At 44.5% G+C, this 23,706-nt stretch overlaps 1 non-coding gene across 1 annotated transcript; it reads left to right on the top strand.

The window, feature by feature from the left end:
- Positions 1–23,390: 23,390 nt before the first annotated feature.
- On the top strand, positions 23,391–23,506 carry trnal-uaa (transfer RNA leucine (anticodon UAA)). The gene is made up of 2 exons: positions 23,391–23,428; positions 23,461–23,506. It is a non-coding gene; the product is annotated as a tRNA-Leu (tRNA).
- The last annotated feature ends 200 nt before the right edge of the window (positions 23,507–23,706 follow it).

Genomic DNA, 23,706 nt, shown 5'->3' with positions numbered 1-23,706 from the left:
TGCTTATTATCGGAAGAATGATGTGCATTTAGAGAGTTGCAGCTAACAATAATTCCGTGTTATTTTTCTTTTCAAATTTATTGTAGTTAACTTAACGGCGATTGTGATCCTATCTCGGGGAAAATGCGGACTCTCCAAATGCATCACCCGTTACCTGGTTGGAATGGCAACAGCGGATCTGATGGTGGTTATAGTTTTCGGTTTAGTGGAACAGACCAACAATATCTACATGTATTTTAGATCTCTGCACATCACTCCTGTATGTGCTCTGACTCTTGTATTTCGGGTGATAACAAGGGACTATCCTGTTTGGTTTACTGTCAGTTTTACCTTGGATCATTTCATTGCAATATGTTGTCGAAAGCTCCGGGAACGATACTGGACTAAGGGAACAGCAACGGTGGTTATCGTGATGGTGGTTATAGTGAGTTGTGGCAGATGCTCACTTTGCCGTTGAACCTTACGTTATCATTGACAACATAACAGGGCGTTGCGCATCCACATATGAATACGTTACTTCACTAGTGCGGAAAGGAATCGAATTACTGGATAGCATTTTAACACCGTTGCTACCAATCGGCTTAATCCTAGTGTTCAATGGGTGAACAGTAAGGCATATGATTACGGAAAATAGAGTCCACAGAGGGCTTCGGAAGAAATGTGATAATCAGAAGGATACCGAGGTAGAAAACCGCCGAAAATCGATGATTTTGTTGTTTGCAATATCCGCTAATTTCATATTATTTCGGATGCCCTATGTAGCTCATTCCCTGAAATGGCAAGCACAAAACTATTCTTATCAAGACAGATATTTGAGTTCCTCGGTATATATACTACAACAATTTTATTACATGTTGCAAATTCTGAGTATGTGCACTAACACTTGTATCTATACACTGACACAGAGGAAATTCAGAGAAGCGCTGAAGAATAGAATGAAGTATGTGTTTACATTAAATGGCCATCTGTGTAAATAACGTCCATGTTCAATTGCAATTCAGCGGAGTTTTCAAGCAAAAGAGTTTTCAGGATTAGTTTTGGCAAAGTATTCAGATATTCAAACAATCATGTGACAGGCCATTCTTAAATCCCAAAATCGGCGGAAGATTGCACACTTCATACAGTTCAAGTAGGAAACTGGGCAAATGGTCAATGAGCTGACGTAATTGTTACACTGGTTGATTAAACTCCAAATTATCACAGAAACTTCACAATCACAAGGAGAGGAATGGCTTCTGGACAGGCCGGAGTTCCGATGTTACAAAACGGATATTGACGGGTGAATAAGTTTAAAGACAGAGCCTTTCAACAACAGGGAAGGTCAGATAATTTAGCAGTTCACTTTGGTTGCTTATTTCAGTAAACAGATGGTTGTGTCTCAAGAGGTATTTGCAAAGCAGTCGTTTTGAAGGCAGGGTTAACGGGAAGGGTTTGGTAATAGAAATTTCTCGATGAGGTGTCAGACTATAGAAAATTGATTCCATTACCCAGTCCCATCATCTTCTGTCACCTCAGCCTTGCTGCCATCAGTTTTTTTTTTAATATGCGTCTGTGCATTTCAACAGATGTTACCTCTCCATCGTTCGTATTCTGATAAGGTCTTGTGGTAAACACAAATTCATATAAGCAGCCGTTGAGCAAAGCACACTGTTTATTGGAAATTTCAGAGGCATCAGGTTTTGCAGAAGATCCACGGTAAACTCTGCATGGAATTACAGTGCTGCGCATAAAGCCAGGGAGGCTAAAACATTTGTCAGTGCTGTATACGCCAAAATGGAGTGGAAAGTGAGTTTATAAAGCTGATGGGAGCAAAGGATGTTGGGAAGGGCGACATTGGAACGTCGCGTGAGAGGTGTTGAATTGGAGGCAGATCGGGAGTGCTAGAGGTAGTGGTATATTTCAGAATATAGAGTACATAATTAAAATGCCATAAGACATAACAGCAGTATTAGCCCATCAAGCCTGCTCCACCATTTCAGCATGGCTGATCCATTTCTCCTTTCAGTCCCAGTCTTCGGCAGCGCTCACAGCCCCCGACCATATCCCTTCATACCCTGACCAATCAGGAATATATCAACATCTGTCTTAAATATAATTAAAGATTTGGCTTCTACAGCTGCCTACGGCAAATAATTCCACCGATTCACTGCTTTCTCGCTGTAAACAATCCTCCTCAACTCAGTTCTAAATTGACGCACTCATTTCTGAGATTGTACCCTCCAACGTTAGACACTCCCACCATCGGAAGCATCCTCTCCAGATTCATTCGCCATAAAGGAGGATGTGAGAGTGGTGATCCTAGTGAGAAACCTGTTTCTAACCTCACTCTGCCCCACGCATTCTTTCACAGAGCTGTGTAGCACTTTGGCCGGGACGGTCCACGCTGCCCAAGTTTCAAAGAACTATTTGTCAGCGTATGCTCCTTTAGAACTATGCATGAGCCTGACATCAACTTTGTTACTGTACCTGCATCAGACAATTGCTCTGTCAACGCCTTCCCCTGTTGTCGTCCCTCAGCTTAAATCCATTTCCTTCAGATTTCAACTCACTGGCCCTGGGGGAATGATTGTTATCATTCTCCTTATCTATGCCACGTATATTGCCCGTTCAGGTGGTTCTTGGCCCATTGGCCTTCATCAGATTGGGATGTTGTAGTGCAGAAATACTACAGGATTCTGATGAAACCTTACTTGGTCACAGGAGCATCATCATTAAGCTGCAGACGATTTGGAGAATATTGCGTGGACTCAACGGCCACCGCTATGGGGAGACACTGAACAGGTCAGGACTTTGTCCCTTTGCGGGATGAATCAGAAAGATCTGAAAACTCATATCTATATATGGTGAATGAAGCAGGTATTTCCCTGTATTAGTGTATCAAAACTACAACATTTGTATTCAAGTTGAGAGGGGAAAGTTTTAGAACATACCCAGGGCATAACGTAATTACCCAGAGGGTGTCCTACATAGAAAGGGCTGTCAGCTGAATGTATGGAGGCAGAAAAACTTGAAATATGAAGCAACGGATCTTTAGTCGACACTATTGTGCTGAGTTGGATAAATTAACAATCAAATGCCCAATTAACAAAATACATTTATTTCTGTGGATATACTCAATATATTTATAGAATTATATCCATAACAGAATCAATGGAAGACCGCACCTACATGGATGTTCAACCAATGTGCAGAGAACAATCAACTGTGCAAATAACATGAAAATTAAGTAATAGATGTCGAGAGCATGAGATGAAGAGTCCCTGTAAGTGAAGCTATTGGTACTGGGTACATCTCAATGATGGTCAAGTGAAGTCATCTCGTTTGGTTCAATCCGTACACAACGTCCATGTCCTGCCATTTTTCACCCTTTCAAAGGTCGACCTAAGAATCTCTTTAACGTTGCTATTGTGATTGCCTCCACCACTATCATCGGCTTTGCATTCCAGTCAACCAAAACTCTCTGAAGGAAAAACCATCAACTGGCCTGACATCTCCTTTAAAATTGTCCCCTGTCACCTTAATTGAAAGCGCACTGGTAGGAGACATTTTTCTCCTCGAAATATGATTCGGGAGCAAGAAGGGGGAGAGTGAACTACTGATTTTTCGGAGCGAAGGGAGTTTTTTGTTACCACTCAGGTTAAAGAGAGGCGAGACTATGTAGGCGCGTGACGTCAGCCTGTAGAGCGCGAAAGGTTTAAACAGAAGGCAACCTTATCCAGAGGGCAGCGTCGGAGCGGGCAGCGGAGTAAGAGACAGCAGAGTGAAAGAGCTTTGGCTCAACGGACTTAGGCGGTGACGGGACGAGGCGAGTGTGTGAGCCCAGCTTTCTGTGCTCAGTGTCAGATATGGGGGGACCTCGAGTTTCCCAGCCTCACGGACGGTCATATGTGCACCAGGTGTGTCGAGCTGCAGCTCCTGAGGGAGAGCTGCTCGATGACCTTCGTCCAGTCATGGAGAGCGTGAGGGTGATAAAGAGGATTTACAGGCAGGTGGTCATAACGGGCCCTCGGCAAGCAGCCCAAAATTTGTGTTCAACCCCAAATCTGCTGAGACAGCGGAATCTGTGCTGACACCCCCCACATGAACTTCAGATTATCCCAGTTCTAGAAATGGCTGCGTCGACATTAAAATCTGCACACAGCCCAAAATTCGTGTGGAGCTCCAAATCCACTGATGCGCCCAAATGTGTGTGTAACCTCAATTCCACCTAAATCTGTGCGCATTCCCATATCCTCATCCATCCTCCAAAATGCACACATCCTTAAACAAGAGAGCAGGCCAAAATCCATGTGCAGACCCAATGGGAACCCTGCATGTAGCCCAAAATAAGAATTATTTAAATAGTTCAGATAATGGCTGCCTTAACCTGAAATAAAACACAAGAACAGAGATCAAAATTAATTTAATTATTGGCGTTTCTATAAATGAAACAACTTTCAGATTCGTCACAGCTCCAAATCCGTAGACACCCCAAATCTGTGAGAACTCCGAAATGCGTTCGCTCTCACAAATCCATATCATGACACCAGGTTTGGATCCACGTCCCGAAGGGTCAGTGTTAATTCTCTAATGGATGCGTCTCGTCCCAAACGTCCCGAAGGGTCAGTGTTAATTCTCTAATGGATGCGTCTCGTCACAAACGTCCCGAAGGGTCAGTGTTAATTCTCTAATGGATGCGTCTCGTCACAAACGTCCCGAAGGGTCAGTGTTAATTCTCTAATGGATGCGTCTCGTCACAAATGTCGACTCTGTTCCTCTTCATAGATGCTAAAGACCCCGAGAGCTTGACAGAAAGCTGTGAATAGCAGTTAAAGTATATTGTAACGGTATTCTGTAATGAAGGCTGATTGCTGAAGGTAGATGATCAGTTGTACAACGCAGGATAGAAATAAAAACATATTGTGTAAATGGAAGGGGAGGGATCCAGGTTACAGCAGATATCAGGTGACAATGCAGCGATCGCGAGGCAGACTGAGAAAGGGCACTCACCCCCAGTCAGGATGGTCAGTGAATACAAATCTGCTGGGACCTTTCAGCGGTCGGGCCAGCGATCGACTGGACAGCTTGGAAGGGTGTGCTGCCGGGCAGAGGTTTTTGTAGTTAATCAAATAGAGGCAACCCCCAGCCCTTTACTGACATAGTTGAGAATGGCTCGTTCACTTACCTTCCTGCTGACCCTGGGGGCGTTTAGAACCAGAGGGCACAGCCTCAGAATTGAGGGCGTTCTTTTAGAACGGAGATGAGGAGGAATATCGTTAACTAGAGGATGCTGAATCTGTGGAATTCGTTCCCACAGCAGCTGTGGAGGTCAATTCTTTATGCGTACTTAAGGTAGAGACTTACGGGGAGAAGGCAGGAGATTCGGGCTGAGAGGGGAAATGAATCAGGCATGATCTAATCACGGAGCAGACTCGGTGGGCCAAATGTCCTAATTTTGCTCCGTTAGATTTTTCGCATGGTCTGAGTTGATTAAGTTAATGAATCAGGGAAAGAGTACAAGAAAAATATGCTGTTTTGGGAGGAATATGAAGACATGCGTTAGGTAGTAAACTGGCTGCTGCTGATTTAGTGACAGTAACGCGTAGTTGTTTTGGTGGAATGTGTGAGCGAGTGAAAACGTTGACAGGATGTGCAAAGATTTTGATAACAGAAAGTAACGCTAAACGTTCAAAAAAAAACAAAAAAACAACGACGATGGAATTACAGTTTATACTATCAATCCTTCGAGACAGCGACAGCGTCCGAAGTCCGGGCAATTACAGCCGGCATCAACAGACCTGCGAGAAAGCGGCAACATCCTAGTTCTGGAAAGTCACAGCCGGCAGCAAACAGTCCTGTAATACAGTGCTGCCATCCGAGCTCTGGGAAATTACAGTCTATATCAAGCATTCCTCTGATTTACGCTGGCTGTCCCACCACTCTATATGTCCTGGCCCATCACGCCCATGACTCTGAATGAACCGGAGTTTATCCAGATTCAACTCGAACACCTTAAGGCGGAATGTTACACAATGCAGCTGTGTGCACTTCCCGCAGGTGTCGTCATCGGGAACTCTGGACGTCTCCCCGCCTTCCACATCCTGCGAGGAGCCTTTTACTTAGACAATGGCTGCCCCGCTTGTCCCTGCCTTACTTTAATATGTTCAGTGCCGTTACCACTGGATCTGAGAACCTGAGCGAATTACGTTCTCTAAAGCGTCTTATCTCTCAGAAAGGCATCTGGTCTAACGTACAAAACACCTTTCTTCTGTTTACTCTCCGTCAGATTAAACATTGACCGACAAGCCTGAACAACATTCTGACTGTAATAACTCATCCATGACGGAATGATGAAGCAAACCCTGGAGACCGAACGGCCTTTCTGCACGATGTCTTATGTTCTTGTGAACCTTATTTCGTTTTGGCTTCCTTCCATAATCATCAGATAACTGGGCCTTATAGTCTACTTACCAGCATCCATCTGTAAAGCAGCAACCATCTGTAAAGCACGGTACAATTGAACCTCCTGTGTTCAGTTTCTGTTGTCACAATCAAATCCCACCCAATGTTTTCAGATTCAGTCCTGTCTATAAACGTTTATTTCTCCGCTTCCCTAAATGTGAAAGCGATGAGTCTTCCAAGCGTTCTCATCCATCTCAACAAAAGTCCTTCGCAATTTCTTGCAGAGACGCGTCTCACGAGTCTTCGATTTGTAATTGTTATACAGCTTCACTTTCCACAGAAGCTGTTAACCTCTTGCCTTCATTTCCGATATGCAGGGCGAAATGCGTGTTTGTGTGTATATAACTTTGCTTACAAATCGGACATTCATTCCGTTCTCAAATACAACTCAAAAGTTGTCTAAGTGGTCTTAGGCGTAGTGGTTTAAGGCGCCAGACTCAAGGAATGAAAGTATTTCCAACAAAATGGAGTGTTCTGGTCTCCATCTGGGGTCGTAGGTTCGAATCCTACTCCTGACATAATTTGTCTATAAGCATTCAATAGAGGTGATGTTATTTCTGCAAAAAAAAAAGACACCTGGGGTGTTGAGGTGGATTAGAAAACCGGTTGGAAGATAAGGTTTTGTTTTTTGACACTGTACATCGCATTACAACAGATCAATGTATACCGAATTCTGGGTAAGTGATTTCTTCAGAAACAATTTCACAGTGAAGAATCTCGGCCCGAAACGCCGACTGTTTACGTTTTTCCACAGATGCTGCCTGGTCTACTGAGCTCCTCCTGGCATACGCAGCTAATCAATACAGAATAGCTTTTAAAGTGAAATGACTGGTTGTCAGAATGTTCAATGGATGAGCACGTGAGTGTACATTATCACCTTTTGATGAAATTTCATATGATATAAATATGATTTCAGAAGTTATAAGAATAAAATCTGGACAATATAAACATATTATATTAAACGTAAAGAAAGTTGCAATTGAGGTAGCACAATATAAAACAGAAACGCAGGATTCAATAGAACTGATGGATGAATGCTTTGGTTCTATATGTTAATGACTTGGAAGTTGGAATTGATGATCTTACGGACAGGTTTGAGGGCTAGATGAAGATAGGTGGAGGTGCAGGAAATCTGGAGGAAGTGGGAAGGCTACAAAAGGACCGAGGAAGATGAGCAGAATGGGCACAGAAGTGGCAGATAGTACACAGTGTCAGGAAATATGTGATTCTGCTCTTGAGCAGAAGAAATAAAATGGAAGGCTATTTTCTAATTGCAGAGGAAATTGGTAAATCTGAGGTCCAAAAGGACTCACCGTTGTTCGTTCAGCATTCCCTGAAGGTGAATATGCATGTTGCGAAAGTGGTGAGGAAGGCCAATGCGATGTTAGCGATAATTTCGAGAGGAATGGAGTATGGATGCAGCGATGTAATTTTCTGGTTTTCAAATGCACTGATGAAATGCACCTTGAGTATTGTGAGCAGTTTGGAGACCTTTGTCTTAGTCAGGGTGTACTGTCACTGTAGACGGTTCAAAGGTGGTTTAGAAAATTATTCCAGGGTTGAAAGCTTTGTCATGCGAGAAGCATGTGATGGTTCAGGGTCTCTACTCAATGGAATTCAGGAGAGTGAGTTGTTCCCCCATCAACCACCCCTTGTGACGCTTACAGACTACGGGACGGTCTCTTCCGGTGTCTATCACTCATGTCTCTCGACCGACTACTGGACCCTGTCTCCCCGTGTCTATCACTCATGTCTCTCGACCGACTACTGGACCTTGTCTCCCCGTGTCTATCACTCATGTCTCTCGCACCAGGCTGGGCGAAGCACATCGATAAGACGAGGACACAGAGCCGGAGCTTGGACAGGGCAAGGACATAGGACGTGTCTGGGTCTGGACGAGACCCCGAAGCCTTGATTTGTTCGAGGAAGGGACGGAAACGCAGAACACAGACACTAGTGACAGACAGGAACATGGAACACCGAGCCGGGACCCCTCCTTGGGTACAGGACGTAGGACCGGGACTCATTAAACAGAACAAGGCAAGGCGAATCAAGGCTCCAGGTAGAGGTAAGACGAAGCAAGGCAAAGCTCCAGGCGAGGCAAGACGAGGCGACGCCCTGTACGAGGCAAGGCTCCAGGCAGAGGCATGGCAAGGCAAGGCTCCAGGCAGGAAGTTTAAAGGAAGGGATACAGACGGGGACTTTGGACAGGAACAATCCAGCAGCCAGAGGCTGAATCCTGAAGCTATTTATGAAGCCAGCACAAAAGAGAATCAGCTGCCTGAACTGAAACTGGGGAAACACTGAAAACCTGGAATAAAATATGGACCGGACCGTGAACCGGAATGCGAACTTCACGGACCGGACCATGACAAAATATTCTTTCTGTTTCTCTCTTCGCATGCTCCTAGGAGCCTTCTCAGAATAATAAAAGTTCCATCCGTTTCAATGCAATCCGGGCAGACTGACGATGGTGTGTCAGTTGTCTCAGTTATTCCAGCATCTGCATTCGTAAATTCCAGCTTCAACGAAAAGTAACCAACGTAGGGGTACACATCAGTACTCACCCCTGGAATATCAAGGGCACTCACTGGAGTCAATGGCAAATGCGTCGGACGCCGGTTGTAAATGGATCTATAAAGCAAATTAACTTCAGATTCTGTGCCCGTTATGGCTCCAGCATCAACACCATCAATCCGCCGAGATACATCGGAGCTTGGTCCCAGTAACCCTTCAGGAATAGTATTTTTCGCACTCCCGCTTAAAATGTCTATCTTCCCGTCAGTTGCAACAGAAAACACTGGTCACTGCACTGTTCTAAAGACCCTGCTCAATATCAGCCCTCGCCTCAGTACATCGCACCAGTGGGTCGGGCATCCTATCTGCCCTTGCTGCTTGCTGGCAGCTCCAACTGATATCATCCCAATTACATCGGTTGTCAGATGTTTCATGACGACCTGTAAAACCCACACTTGTGTGACGTAATGGACGCTTCAGTAACAGAAGTTTCTATCGAGAACTTTGCTCTGATGATGGAGGCCTCCTGCTCCTCCAACTTGTTCTCCTGCTCTCTAACTTCCCTGAGTAATTCATTATAAAGATGGAGGAGACCGCATCTTTCCGGTCATTCGAATACGTAGAGCAATCACGTCATGTGCCTACCGGCTCTTCACAATTTGCTCCATCCACAATTTCTCTAAGACAGCTGAATGCACACTTTGTAGTTCAAACAGTGCAGCATCTTCGCCAATCTGAAAATGTAGGCAAGCAATTTAGCTCCTTCTTCCTAAAATGTGTGCCTAAACTTCACCGTAAGATCGGCTGCGCTTTCAGCAGCGTCAATAGCATCTTCCAGAGCTTGCAGGTAATTCGCTGATGTGGCAATGGATTTTCTGCCTTTAGGAAACTCGCTATACCAGCGGACGGACCGTTTAAGCTCTCTACCAGTCTCAGTTTCATCATATTATTCATCCAGTAACTGAGAAGTCTCCTCAGCCCAAGCCTCATATTCTGCATCCCAATCGGATATGGGCTTGATGCCACCGAACTTTCCAAGCCTACAAAACTGGCTTTCCGAAGAAATCCCTCTGCGTTTATCAGCCAGAGATGTAAAGACAAACCGAGTTCAGAATTTAAATTAACTGCTGAATGAATCATTACACCGTTCACATCAGAGAGCTTCTTCGCCTCACTCCGCAGAAACGAAAGCAACTTGTCTATAAAGGATTTGGCGTCAGTTACGGGAAACTCGGCTTCAAATTCAGCACTCTCTCCTTTACTCCCCTCTTCTCTGAAAGTATGGACAGCCCATGGTCCCACATCTCCAGATAGTCCAATGGGAATAGGCAGATCCACTCCCTCAGGTCATCCTTAGTTTGGATAAAAGCATATTTACCCGCCATTTAGTCAAACTACCGTCCCATGATCGTAACTTTCACTAATATTTACGATAGTTAAAACCCATAAGGAATTAATTAATCTGGTCTTTTCCTCTCTGACTCCTTCGTTCTGGCTCGCTCAGTTGTGGCTTTTCATGTTTATCCGGAATGTGAATTTCATGCTCAGCTTCCTGTTGAGCAAGCTCTTTGTGGTGAGGGAGGAAATGTTGTGGCAGTTCATTTCGGATGATCACGGTATCCACCTGTCCGCGGGAAGAGCAAACACCCCCCAGCACTCCCCCACCTACTGCTTGTCGGGACATCGCAGAACCAGCTCACTCCCGTCGGTTCGTCCTCATCCAGAGAACTTTGGTTGTCTACAGCGCTCTGGTCAGGTTGCCTGTGGAATATTGCATTTAGTTTCAGTCGCTCCATTATGGGGAGGATGCCGAGGATTTGAAAAGGGGATAGAGGAGGTTATCAGGAGGACCTTTAAGAGAAGATCTACAAGGTCTCAAGTTGCTGAAGTTACACAAACTTAAACAGTTCTTTCCGGATGGCAGAAGGCAAGGCAATGACTGGGAGGATCAGTCTTGTCATAAAGTGAAGTGATGTTGCCGCTTTATCAGTCTCTGGTTAGTTGCCATCTGGAGTTTAAAACCGGTTTCGGTCGCCCCGTTATAAGAAACAGACCGAGGCTTTGGAAAGTGTTCAGAAGAGGTTTACAGGGAGGAGATCTAAAAGGTGGATTTGCACGAAATTGAGTTATTCTTTCCAGAATGGCAGCAACCAAGGGGAGATAGAGAGGCATAAATACATTAAGCAACTGTAAACTTTCTCAATGAATTTAAGCATCGGGTAACAGAGGGCATGCAGTTGAGGTGAGAGAGGAAAATATTCAGTGGAGATGTGTGGGGAAATGTTTAAAACAAAACAAAGCAGAGAGCTGCCGGTGTCTAGAATGCATTCCTAGCGTGGTGTTGAAGGCGGTGGTAATCATAAGATTCTGAGATAGGTAATCAGATTCACAGAGAAGGGTCGGATATGGAGAACATGCAGGCAGGGTGATTAGTTTAATTAGGCATCACCGGCTTAACCATATTGGCCCAACATCACAGACTAAATTGTCTCTTCCTGTACCGAATTGTCTAACTGGAGAAATAGTCCCTGATGAGGGAAATTTATTTTCCACCCCATCGTGAATATCATTTCCTTTATTCTGAGTTTATGACCCATGGTAAAAGAATTTTCATTCAAGGGAAACATCCTCCCAGCAGTCGGTCGAATGACCTGACAGAATCCATCAGTTCTCCTCACAATTCCAGAGAATACAGGCCCAGCTCATGCACTCTCCCCGCACAAAGACAGCCTGACATTGCTTGCAGCCGTCAGGTCATTGTGATGAATAGCCCTTTCCCTCTCTCTGTTGCAGGGATAACTTTCCTGAGTAACTGTGCCCAGACCTGGAAATAATACTTAACGTGCATTCAGGCAGAGGGATTAGTTTAATGAGGCAACACTGGCTGACTTCCGTCAGCCCAACACCACAGACAAAATGTCCTCCTCCTGTCCTGCACGCTTGTATGTGTTAACTGAAGAGGGAATCACTCTTGCTGAATATCCGCTCCTTCATTCTGGGACTGTGACACATGGTAATATAATGATCATTCAGGGGAAATATCCTCCTTGCAACTGGGCTGAATGATCTGAAATGAATCCACCAATTCTCCTCACAATTCCAGAGAATACAGACTCACTCTCCCCGCACACAGCAGGTGTGACGTCCCCAGAACTATACTGTCAGTGTGAGGAATAATTTCGACACCCTCTCTTCAATAGTGACAACTTTCATAAGGAAGTGTGACAAGACCTGGATCTAACATTCAGAGTGCATTCTCACCACATCTGCAGGACACCTCCTATTAAGACATCTCTATAAGTCTTATCAATCCTCCTGTATCACAACACAAAAATAAAAACTGTTTGGCTACATAATTATTTGCGGTACCTGAATGTTAACTCTTAGTGATTTGTTGACAAGGGACGTTAGGTCCCTCCGAACCGTTCAATCTGGCCCCATGTAAATATTGATTTTCTCATTCCCCCCCCCCCCCGGAATGAATGGCCTCACATAACCCTATATACTGTCCGTCTGCCACATCTTCATTCCTTCACTTCTGTCTGCATCCCCAAACCCTCACTGCGTCCTTCCCACTACTAACCCTGCCATTCAGCTCTGTACAACAGCCGTCATGGATATAATATAGTTCGTCCTCACATCCAGATCTCCTCTGTAGACTGTGAACAGCTGCGGTTTCAGCCACAAACCCTGAGTTACCTAAATGTTTGAACGTGGTCCATTTATTTCATCTGTCTGACATTAACCTGCTGACTAATTCTGACACAGGCATATTATCCAGAACCCCGTGCGCTTATCCGAAACTTTCTTAAGTTCTTCCAATACAACATTCGTAATTTCCCAATTTTTCAGCTGTTCGTCTAATCCTGAGCTCACACTGACACTGCTAACCCCGTGGGTGTAGATATGGAGACTGGGTGTTTGTCTCTACTGTACGACAGTGGTGCCGAGGTCAATGGAGATGTTAACCATCTGTGTTTCAGTGTAGCCGTTGTATTGGTAATCTGTGTCTGGGTCTTGAGTTCAGTGTGGGACTGAATCTGAATTTCTCTGCTGTCTGAAACTGTGGAACTAATGAGCTGTCGGTGTCTCTGTGCTTTGCAACACACCTTGCGTGTCGGGAGAGGAGCTACTGCTCTGGTGCCTCCACAGGAGGGAAAATCGAAGTTGATGGAAGTTTTTCCCTGTTGGTAGGAGAAGGAAAGTCGGTCAGTGAGGGAGAGGTATATGCCAGACGGTTGTGTGAAGCGGCCGTTGCAGCGTGAGCCACTGTCAATCTGTCGGTCTGACCCTCTGTCTTTTTCACACAGATATAATATAGCATATGATGCTTGTCTCTCTTTCATTCACTTTCATCCATCCTACGTCGATTCATCTCCCAATTTAGAGTCCTATGTTTAATATTTATTATTGAATATTCCCTTTGCAGATCGAATCATTTCTTCCTTTGAGTTCTGGCGGGTCTGAGATGCTCTTAAGATCCAATTACATCAGCAACATTTCAAAATTCTTTTCCCAGCACTTTGTGTGTATCGCCTTCCTCTGAGGATTTCCAGCATCTGCAAATTCTGTCATCTTTATTACATCAGCATCGTGGTCATCCGAACACCGCCATTCCGCGTGTGTGTGCGCGCGTCCAGGAGTATGTCGGAAATGGAAAACCACACGGAGAGAAGTTTGGGTTCGGACGTGTCGTTGAACTCTGTTCACAAGTGGTTAATTAGCGGAGAGAAAAAATGAAATCTGTAAATGTGGCTGCTTCGGGTGTTTATCAATGGAACTCCGGCATTCTTTTCACTTGGTGAGGAACCGCAGAGGTAATGCCCAGGAATTTAGAAGTGCTTTTCCTCTGTCGGCCCAATATTTACATCAGAGACAATGAATGGTGCTGAATTACCATCATTGTTCAAGTGACTGTAGTCAGTCAGCGGCATAACCGTATCTCTGGAGACTGATCATTTCTATAAATCAAGGCCGTTTTGAATACATTAGCTCAGAGTTTCTGAAGGAGCTGTGAATTCAGGAGCAACACAATTGGCAGTTTATCACGGAAATGGGTTATCCAGTCCTTTTGCAGAGAGGAGAAGTTTACTATCCTTTTATCTCAGCCTTTGGAATTCTCGGTAAGCTGCGGTATCGGCTGCCGTTGCGGGGAATGGAAGTTAATGCCAATATAGTGATTATTTCTGTCGCTGGTTTCCACAGCCTCATGTCCAGTCCTAGTATTCGGCATTCTAGGAATGAAATCGAAGCCAGCAACTGTGGATTCTGATATCTGGATCTAAAAATAAACCGCTGTAAGAATTCAGCGAATCCGCCAACATCGGAAGACCTCAGTGCAACAGGCAGACATCTTCCAGCGGTTTGAGTTCAATAATGTGATGCTCGGGTCTCTGTGCTATTGGTCTCGAAGCAGCTACACTGCATTTGCAAATACTGTGTTTATACTGCCGCAGAGATTATGCTAATTGATTGTCTGCATTGGTATGTGAGCGGTTGTGTGAGGTACGTGTCATGACCAAACAATCGATTAGTGGTAACGATTCAGCAAATTTGAGGAGCTCCCTGTTGCAGCAGGAAGATTGAGGATTTTCAGTAAAAGTGAGCTGTGTGACAGAAAGTGAAGCAGTTGCTGGACAACACAATGATGTCATTGCTGATCAATTAACAAAACCGACCTGTTGATTCATAACTACCAACACTGTGAAATGTATTATATTATCCATATAACTATAAATACTGTAAAATGTATTATAATATATCCACATCTGACACCGCTACAGACATCTGACTGTGTCACCGTGCCTGCTACTGGATGTTGAATTATTCTCCCGGCTTCCCTGTGATGGATTCAGTCGGTGGCGTCAAGTATATCTGAGAGGCTGTATCAGACTAGGCTGTGACTGCTGCCTCAGTCAAAGTTCTGCTGTAAAGTCGGCGAGGTGGCAAATGCTGGAATAGGAAACAAACACGGGAAATGCTGGAAACACAAAGCCTCAGGCAGCTTGTATAGAAAGAGTAAGGGAAAGTCGTGTCATGGGGGCTCTCTGAAAACAGCTCAGGAAATACACGTTAACTGCATTCCCATATATTCTATTTTTTCTGGATGAGTGGTTCCGGGAATTCCTGTTTCTGTTGTGTCCTTCGGCTGTTCTGTCGCTGACAGGGAGTCACAGAGAAGTTGATGATTGTTTAATGCAAGAATCCCGCCATCGGCGTCCGAATTGATTCATTTCACTCATATCAGCCGCGGATGAAGCAAATAAAAATGTTCCAAACAGTACTGACTCTGAGGGTACCTAGTTTCATCTGTCCGCTGCCTCTTTATATTTTTGGTCATCAGAAAGGAATCAGAATTTAAATCATTTGACTTTACTTTAATGTGTAAACTCAGCCAGCTCTTGACCCTCTCTTCACCCTTCTACCGCTGAATGCAACAATGAAATGGGAATATTACATGATCCCCGAAAACTGCGGCAATGGGTTTTACAGTATTTTCTCAATTTCCTATTTCCCCTCTCTCTTCAGCGAACTTGATGGCGATTGTGATCCTGTCCCGGGATAAGTGCGGTCTTTCCAAATGTGTAACTCGCTACCTGGTGGGAATGGCTGCGGCCGATCTCCTGGTCGTTATCTCGCTACCGCTCCTGATGTGGACTGCTTGGCTTTATTTTCGCCGATCATTCCTGTTCATCACTCCTGTGTGCAGGATCGCTAGATGGCTGATTCATGCGAGCACTACTGCCTCTGTCTAGTTGACTGTCTCTTTCACCGTCGATCGATTTGTGGCTATTTGCTGTGAGAAGCTGAAAATTAAATATTGCACCGAGAAAACGGCAGCTGTGGTTATCGGGACAGTGAGTGTGCTGGCCTGTTCGGAATGTGTACAATGGGGCTTTGTATACGAGCCTACGATAATAATTGATGGTATCCCCTGGTATTGTGTTCTTACACCGAGCTACAGAAACTCTCCCTCGTGGGTGGTATTTGAGATGTTTGACCGCGTTTTTACCCCTTGTGTACCATTCTTTCTGATTTTGCTTTTCAATATTCTGACAGCCAGGCGGATTCTGGTGGTCAGTCGAGCCCGCAGGGGGCTCCGGGGACAAAAGAGTGGAGAGAATGGCAAGGACCGGGAGATGGAGAACAGACGGAAATCCATCGTTTTGCTCTTCAGCATAACCGGCAGTTTCATATTGTTGTGGGGAACACGTTTGGTATTTCTCATCTATCAACGGATTTCAAAGAGTTTTGTTTATTATTCTGTCATGAATCCCGTTTACATTATAGATGAGACAGCGGGAATGCTGCGGATCCTCAGTTCCTGCACCAACACGTGTATTTACGGCTTGACACAGAGCAAATTCCGAGAGGATCTCAAGAATGTGCTGAAATATCCACTGAATCGGATTTTGAAACTCATTAAAATATAGAAATAAATGCTATGCAGTAGTACAATTCAGCTGCCTTCACGCTGCTATTCTGCACTCCCACTTGTAATAAACGGAAACAATATGATGAACAGAGTTTCAAACAAAACAGGAGAAAATCTGTCGATGCTGGAAATACAAAACAACACACACAAAATCATGAAGGTTGTCGGCCCGAATAGTTGAATGTTTACTCTTTCCCAACGTTGCAGTCCATCTGCTGAATTGCTCCAGCATTTTGTGTGTGTTGCCTTACAGTTACACAACAAATATGTACAGTCGATCGCAAGCACCACTAGACTCAGCATCCCAGAAAAATCCCCTTTGCATCTCACCCGCGTCCCGCTTAAGTTGTGCCTTGAGTGAACCTGACAACCCTTCTTCCCGATTCTGACAAAACAGCTTGATATGGAGTATACTTTCGTCGATAATAACCACTCCTGCTCCCATCATTACCCTTCCTTTACTTCACGCTGATTTTCTCCTCTGTCCCTACCTGTATTTTATCCTCCTGTTTTCCGATTTGGACTAATTTCCAGTAACAGAATGTTAGCTTTCAAAGGGAAGGTGGAGGAGTGGTGTTGGGTGGACGAGGCGATGCTGTGAACCCAAGAACAAAAGACACAGCGAAGCGAAATAGGAACTGATATGATCTAATCTGACACAAAGTGCTGGCGAAAGTCTTCAGCTCAGGCAGCAGAATTGGAGAGAGAGGAAAATAAATCCAATTCTGATGAAAGGTCTCTGCCCAAAACGTCCACAGTTTACACTTGTCCACAGATGCTGCCTGGTCTGCAGAGCTCCTCCAGCACTTTGGATTTCTAGAGTCTACAGATTGTCTCTTACTTGTGATTGGTCTAATCCTAGTCACTGTCAATGAGATATTCGGCTGTGCCAACACAGAACTGACCCTGGACAAAGAAAAAATGAAATATGGTTGAAAAGGACAGTGTTATAGAAACAGAAACTTGATATTTAATAGTACAAAGGTTCAGTTAATTTTGAATTGGCGCAACTGGGAAATTGAAGGGTCTCTCTAAATAAACACGATCGGGAACAAATTATATATACAATTAGAAAGATGTTGGGAGTAGCGGCAGTTTGTATTCAGATATTACATTCACCAGAGAAAGCTGAATTGAGGTATCAATCTGAGTCCTTCAGAGGCTGGTCCATGATGTTTATTAATTTTAATCGTGAGCGGGTAATATCGAAGTATAAACTCTAAATATAAGCTTGGTTAAGACGGGTAATAAGTAGTAAGGATAATCCTGGGAATTGTAAAACAGTGACTACTGCCATTTATGGAGGCTAACAGTTTGAAGGGGATTCTTCACGATAGGTTTGACAAATAATTATAGAAGCAGAACCATAGGCAATCAACTGGCTTTGTGAGGGAAAGGTCATACCGTACGCACCTGTATGACTTTCTGAGAGAGTGACAAAACAAATTAAGGAGATGGATGATCTGTGTATGGAATTGAGTGAGGCGTTTGACAAGTGCCCCCACAATAGCTCGATCCAGAACGTCGGGAGTCATGGTGAGTATCGGGCTGGCAGTAGATGGGGCGTTTCCAAAAGATGTGTTCTGTAACCCTGCTTTCAGATTCAGATTCAGTTTATTGTCATTTAGAAACCACAAATGCAATGCAGTTAAAAAATGAGACAACTTTCCTCCAGAATGATATCACAAAAGCATATGACAAAACAGATTACACCAGAAAATCCACGTAACGTTTGGCAATCCCCAATCCAGTGTCTGGAGAGGCTGCTGCGTATTAATATCGCGCTACCGTCTTAGCGCGTTCCCCGGAAAGGAGCTCCAAATCCCCCAGACAAAAACAAGACCAAAAACTAAAGCTACAAGACCTGCACAAAACCACATAGTTGCAACATATAGTTACAACAGTGCAAACAATAGCATAGTTGATAAAAATACAGACTATGGGCACAGTAAAAAATAGACCAAGATGTTAAAGGACTGTATGTTCAAAATAAATCACCAGAGTTTCCACAAGTCCCCAGGGTCCCGACAGACTCGCCATCCCACACCGGTGGCAGAAGGGAATACCCCAGCTATGGACTTCCAAGGCGCCGCCCGACTCAGCTTCGCAGACGCAGCACACAATGGAAGCTCCGTCGAAACCAGCAGCACAAACCGAAAGAGACCTGAGTCCGTCGAACCTCCGAGCAGACGACGATCCCCACCGGCACAGCTTCTCCGAGCACCATCCTCTGCCGAGCGTATTAAGACGGCCCCGCGAACAGCCATCGGCAACGCGACCCCGACGACTGGGGGCCTGTTCTTCCCAGCAGAATCCCGGACCTCAAAGCAGCAGCAGCAACGAAGAAGGTCTTCCTGGAATTTCCCGATGTTTCTCCGTGCTTCCACGTCCGTTATCAATCGATTATGATTGCGCACGGCACCCCACTTCACAAATAACAGATATTTATCTGATATTTGTAAATGACTTGAAAGAAGAACTGTATATGTGGGTTGGTAACTTGCAGTTTGGGGCTCCACGTAGCATAGCGGTTAGAACCAGACGATTCCAGCTCGGGGCAATGGAAATCGGAGTTCAATCCGATGTTCTTCTGGAATTAATTTGTACGTCCTCTCTGTGATATTTATGGGTCTTCTCACAAGGTAAACAAAAAAAAAAGAAGAACGCAACTTAGCGATTAGGCTGGGGTATAATTGAGCTTACTGGGCGCCGTGGCTCATTATTCTTCGCTTCAACTCTAAATGAATCAATGTGGACAGCGTAGAATTTCATCGCAATAAAAATTTCATATACAATAAAATTTTAAACTGAATTACAGAGTACATATGGTAGATTTGATCGCAGTGTGGAGGAACAGGGGAGTCGTGCTATGCAAGCCTATAGATCCCCCAACATTTCCAAATAAGTTAATTTAGTGGTTCCGAAGGCTCATGGCTTAAGAACGAGCAACTCCGGATTAGTGATCTGACGAGGGAAGAGATGCTAAGGAAGTCCAGGTAAATGAGTGGCTGACGATTTTTGCAGGAGGTCATCGTATACACACATTATTGGACTCGCTTCCAGTTTGGTGCGACTGGTGTAAGGAGCACGGGTTTTACACCTGTACCGAAAGGGATTTAATATTCTAACTGAGGAGTTTGATGCAGCTGCCCGGGCATTAACATGTTGAATGCGCAAGCCTGGTATTGGGGGTTGGGGGATGGAGTAGGAACTAAAACTTTAGGTGAGCAAGTAGCATCGAATAAAAGGCAGAGACGAGGTCAATGAACGCCAAAATGAAGGCCAAACTGGACCCAGTTAATGATCCCGGTGGCTCCGAAGCCGACGTCAGTTTATGTCACAAAAGGTGTGCAACACTTAAGACAGACGTACTTCGAACCTGGATTAATACGTAACGTAGTGAGCCAACCATTACAGAGATCTGGTTCAGAGCAGAAAATGGCTGTCCCGACAATAAAAGCTCTCACGCCCCCTAAAATCCGTTTGCAGATTGGCCTAAACACCCAGATCTGGTTGCCACCCAAATTCGTGGGCACACTCATATTTAAAATGACCCCTTAGAAATGCGCACATCACTAAAATCCACGTGCACACCCAAAATCTGCGCATATTCCCATATGCACATTAAATTATCCAGACGAAGATTCACTCCAAACACAAAATGGCGACCTGAACATTAAATTAACCGCACGCATCCGAAGGTCCGACGCAGCCAGATCCGTCTGAACCATCATATACACCCACAAAAACTTTGCTACTCCCATATTCGTCGACAAACCCCAAATAGATCCGCAGCCCCATATTGGAACACACACCCCTAAATCAGCGCACGTGTGCAAATGCGTGTGCAAACCCATTTTTGAGAACTCACCTAAATCCGTGCGCATCCCCGGGTTCATGCCCTCCCCAAGACCATGTGTACTCCCGTTTTCGCCGACATAAACTAAATATGCGCAATCCGTATTCAGTGCGCACCCCAAACCTGCTGAAACTCCCACATGTACATCAGACTTTCCCAGAGCAAGAATCACTTCAGACAGATGTGAAAATGGCATACTCGTCATTAATAATCTGCACGCAGGCAAATATTCGTGCGCAAACCTTGATCCGCCAAACACAGCCAAATCGATATGTACTCCAAATGTGCACGCCCATCTTTGAAAACACATCCCAAAATCTGCGCATATCAGCAAATCAGTGAGATCTCCAAACACGCTGACACACCACATATATTACTTTTTTCCAGAGCAAGAATCATTTCAAACCATTCAGCAAATGGCTGTTTTGACATTAAAATCCCCACGCACACCAAAATGCTATTTCAACTGCAGATAGGGCGACAGACACAAACCTGTGTGAAACCTTCTAAACATACTTCTAAATCTGCGCACATCAGCAAATGCGTGCCCAACACGAGTAAATACTCAGGTGAACACTTTTAAATCTGCGCGACTCGCCAAATCCATGTACACTCAATAATACTGATTGCAGACCCGTATTTGCACTCCACACCCCTGAATCTGCGCATTTCCCAAATCAGTGCGCACCCCCTTATTTGATAAAACACCCCCACATCCGTGCGCATCTCCAAATCCATGGGCACACCAAAGCAGCATGCACCTCCATATTCGCCGATGCTGCCCTAAATCTGCGCAATTCACAATTGATTGTGCACCCAAGCCCGCTGACACATCCACTTGATAATGAGGTTATCATTTCAAACTGTTCAGAATATGACCCATTTTTTTTTATTAAGTGTGATCGTGAGCACACGATCAGAAATACTGATCAAGTCAACTTGTTCCCAAAGAGAATTCTGCAAGGCCAATCAGATGGTTCACTGCTGCTCGGCGATAAAACATAAAAAATCGAAATGTACAATTATAAAGCATTAAAAAATAGTAGAAATACAGGAGTCATGAAGATCATGATGAAGTCTGCTGGAGAGAAACATTCCCTGCTGTCCTCCATAATTCAAAGAGATTGAAGGATAAGGTTGCAGAGTGACAAAACGTGACAGGAGCACTTGGCCCTAAAAACTAATGCCTACCGGGAGAAAACAGCATCTGTCCTTTCCGCACTTTCTCCAGCAGTTTTAGGACTAAATCCAGCCGGAATATAACTGGGTAAGGAAATGGGCCTCAACATTAAAAATCGGCATGCAGCCCAGAATGCGTGTGCATCTCCAAATCCAGGCGGAGCAAAAGTTATTTCAAACGGTTCACAAAATAGCAGGTTGCAGCATAGAATAACAAGATTACTGTTGAAAGTTCAAAGTGCATTTATTTTAAAAGTATCTATAAATGAAACAACCTTGAGATGCGTCGCAACTCCAAATCGACAAAAACTTACTAATCTGTGAGAAGCCCGTGATCGGTAAACATCCCGGTATTGGCTTATACACCCGTAAATATATGCACATCCCCAAATAAGTGTGCACCCCTGTATTCGACAACACACCGCTGAATCTGTACACATTGTCAAATCAGTGTACATCTCTGTATTAGACGATGCACCGCTGAATCCAGACACATCATCAAATACGTGTGCATCTCCAAATCTGTTCACGTCACTAAATAAGAGCGCAATTTCAATGATATTTTTGTTGCTTTATCGATAAATGGAACAACTTTCAGATTCGCCACACCATCAAATCCGCCGACACACCAAATCTGAAAGAACACTGAGATACGTGCGCACCTCCAAATCCGTGTGTGCCCTCATGTCTATATACAACTTGAAACCCGTGTACACACCGACTAGAAAAATAGATTATCCCAAAACCTTTTCAAGAAATGACAAAATATGTGTACACCCCCAAATCTGCAAACTGCCCGCAAATCAAATTAGTATGCACCTCAAATCCAGAGACACTCCCAAATCTGTGTGCGCCCCAAACCTATTGAGAAACAGTCTAAGGAACAGGATATACAAGTCAATTGTAACATGAGAAACCTGATTTGCAGATGACACCTGGGTTTCATTGCGTGAGTGGACAGCGAAGTAGTTTATGAAAACTTTCAGCGTCAGTGAAACAGCTGGAAAAACGGACCGAACATTTTGCAGTTGGAATCTAATGTGACATTCCATCCAGATGGGATCAAGAGCCACTGCACTTTGGCCGGACCTACCTGGGTAGATATATACAATAATTGTTAGGGAATTGAGGAATGAGGGAGAGCAGAGGGATCTGTGAATACAGTTCCATAATTCCTATGTAAGCTGTTCGCATCGCAAATCAGTTGCCACCTATATATGCCGAAGCAGCCCTAAATCTGCGCAAACACTTTAAACATTAGAGAACGGTATCTGTGGAGACTTAATCCCCGTTTGCTTTCCAGTGAGAAATGTTGTAGTTATATATCAGCTAACGACGCATTCTTCGAGACTAACAAAACTATATATATAGACGGCACAAGAGCCTCAGGACTCGCACGGCCACGTTCAAGAACAGTTACTACCCATCAACAATCAGACTATTGATCAAAAGGGCATAATGTACGCTCACGTGCCCATTCATTGAATATTCCGACAACCAATCATTTCACTTTAAAATCTATTCTATATTGAATAGCTGAGCATGCCAGGAGAAGCGCAGCAGACAGGCAGCATCGGTGGAAAAGGGAAAGTGTCATTTCCCCCTCACCTCCGATGCTCCAGAGAAAAAGAACAAGGTTGTCCAAATTTTGGTTAGTGCACAAACCGTCTAATTCAGGAAGCATCTTGGTGATGCTCTTCTGCACACTCTCCGAATCCGCGTCATCCTTTCTCTGGAGGATGGCCTGAACGGAGTGCAGCACAATTCCAGTGCTGTGATGCTGTACGCTCTGATTCCGCACATGCTCGGCATTCTGAGAAAATGCACCACGTCCATATTCATTTAAAATCCCAGGATATAGTGTGTGTTTGTATGTATACCCGCTCAACAAAACAGTCAGTCAGTTTATTCCGAAATACAGCTGTTTATCTGGCATGTGGAGAGAGTACTGCAGGGGCTGTCAGCGTGGCCGAGTGGTCTAAGGCGCCAGACTTAAGGCGAGAAAGCCGCTTCCTAGTAAACGCGAATGTTCTGGTCTCCACCTGGAGGCGTGGGTTCGAACCCCACTCCTGACAAATACTCTGTATTACACGTGCTGTTTTTATAATGCAATCACTGTAATTTTACTGAGCGATCAAAGCGTGAACTGTTTGGGAGTACGAGAAAGAAGCAATTAAGATAAAGATTTTGATTTAGTCACAACAGAGAACGGAACAACGGGTCACATGACATGGGATTCGGGCTGCGGAGTTTGATGAGAACGAGGCCTCGTTGA

The sequence above is a fragment of the Hemitrygon akajei genome, unplaced genomic scaffold (genome assembly GCF_048418815.1).
Source record: "Hemitrygon akajei unplaced genomic scaffold, sHemAka1.3 Scf000084, whole genome shotgun sequence".
NCBI classification, from domain to species: Eukaryota; Metazoa; Chordata; class Chondrichthyes; order Myliobatiformes; family Dasyatidae; genus Hemitrygon; species Hemitrygon akajei.
This window is presented reverse-complemented; position numbering and strand designations above follow the sequence as displayed.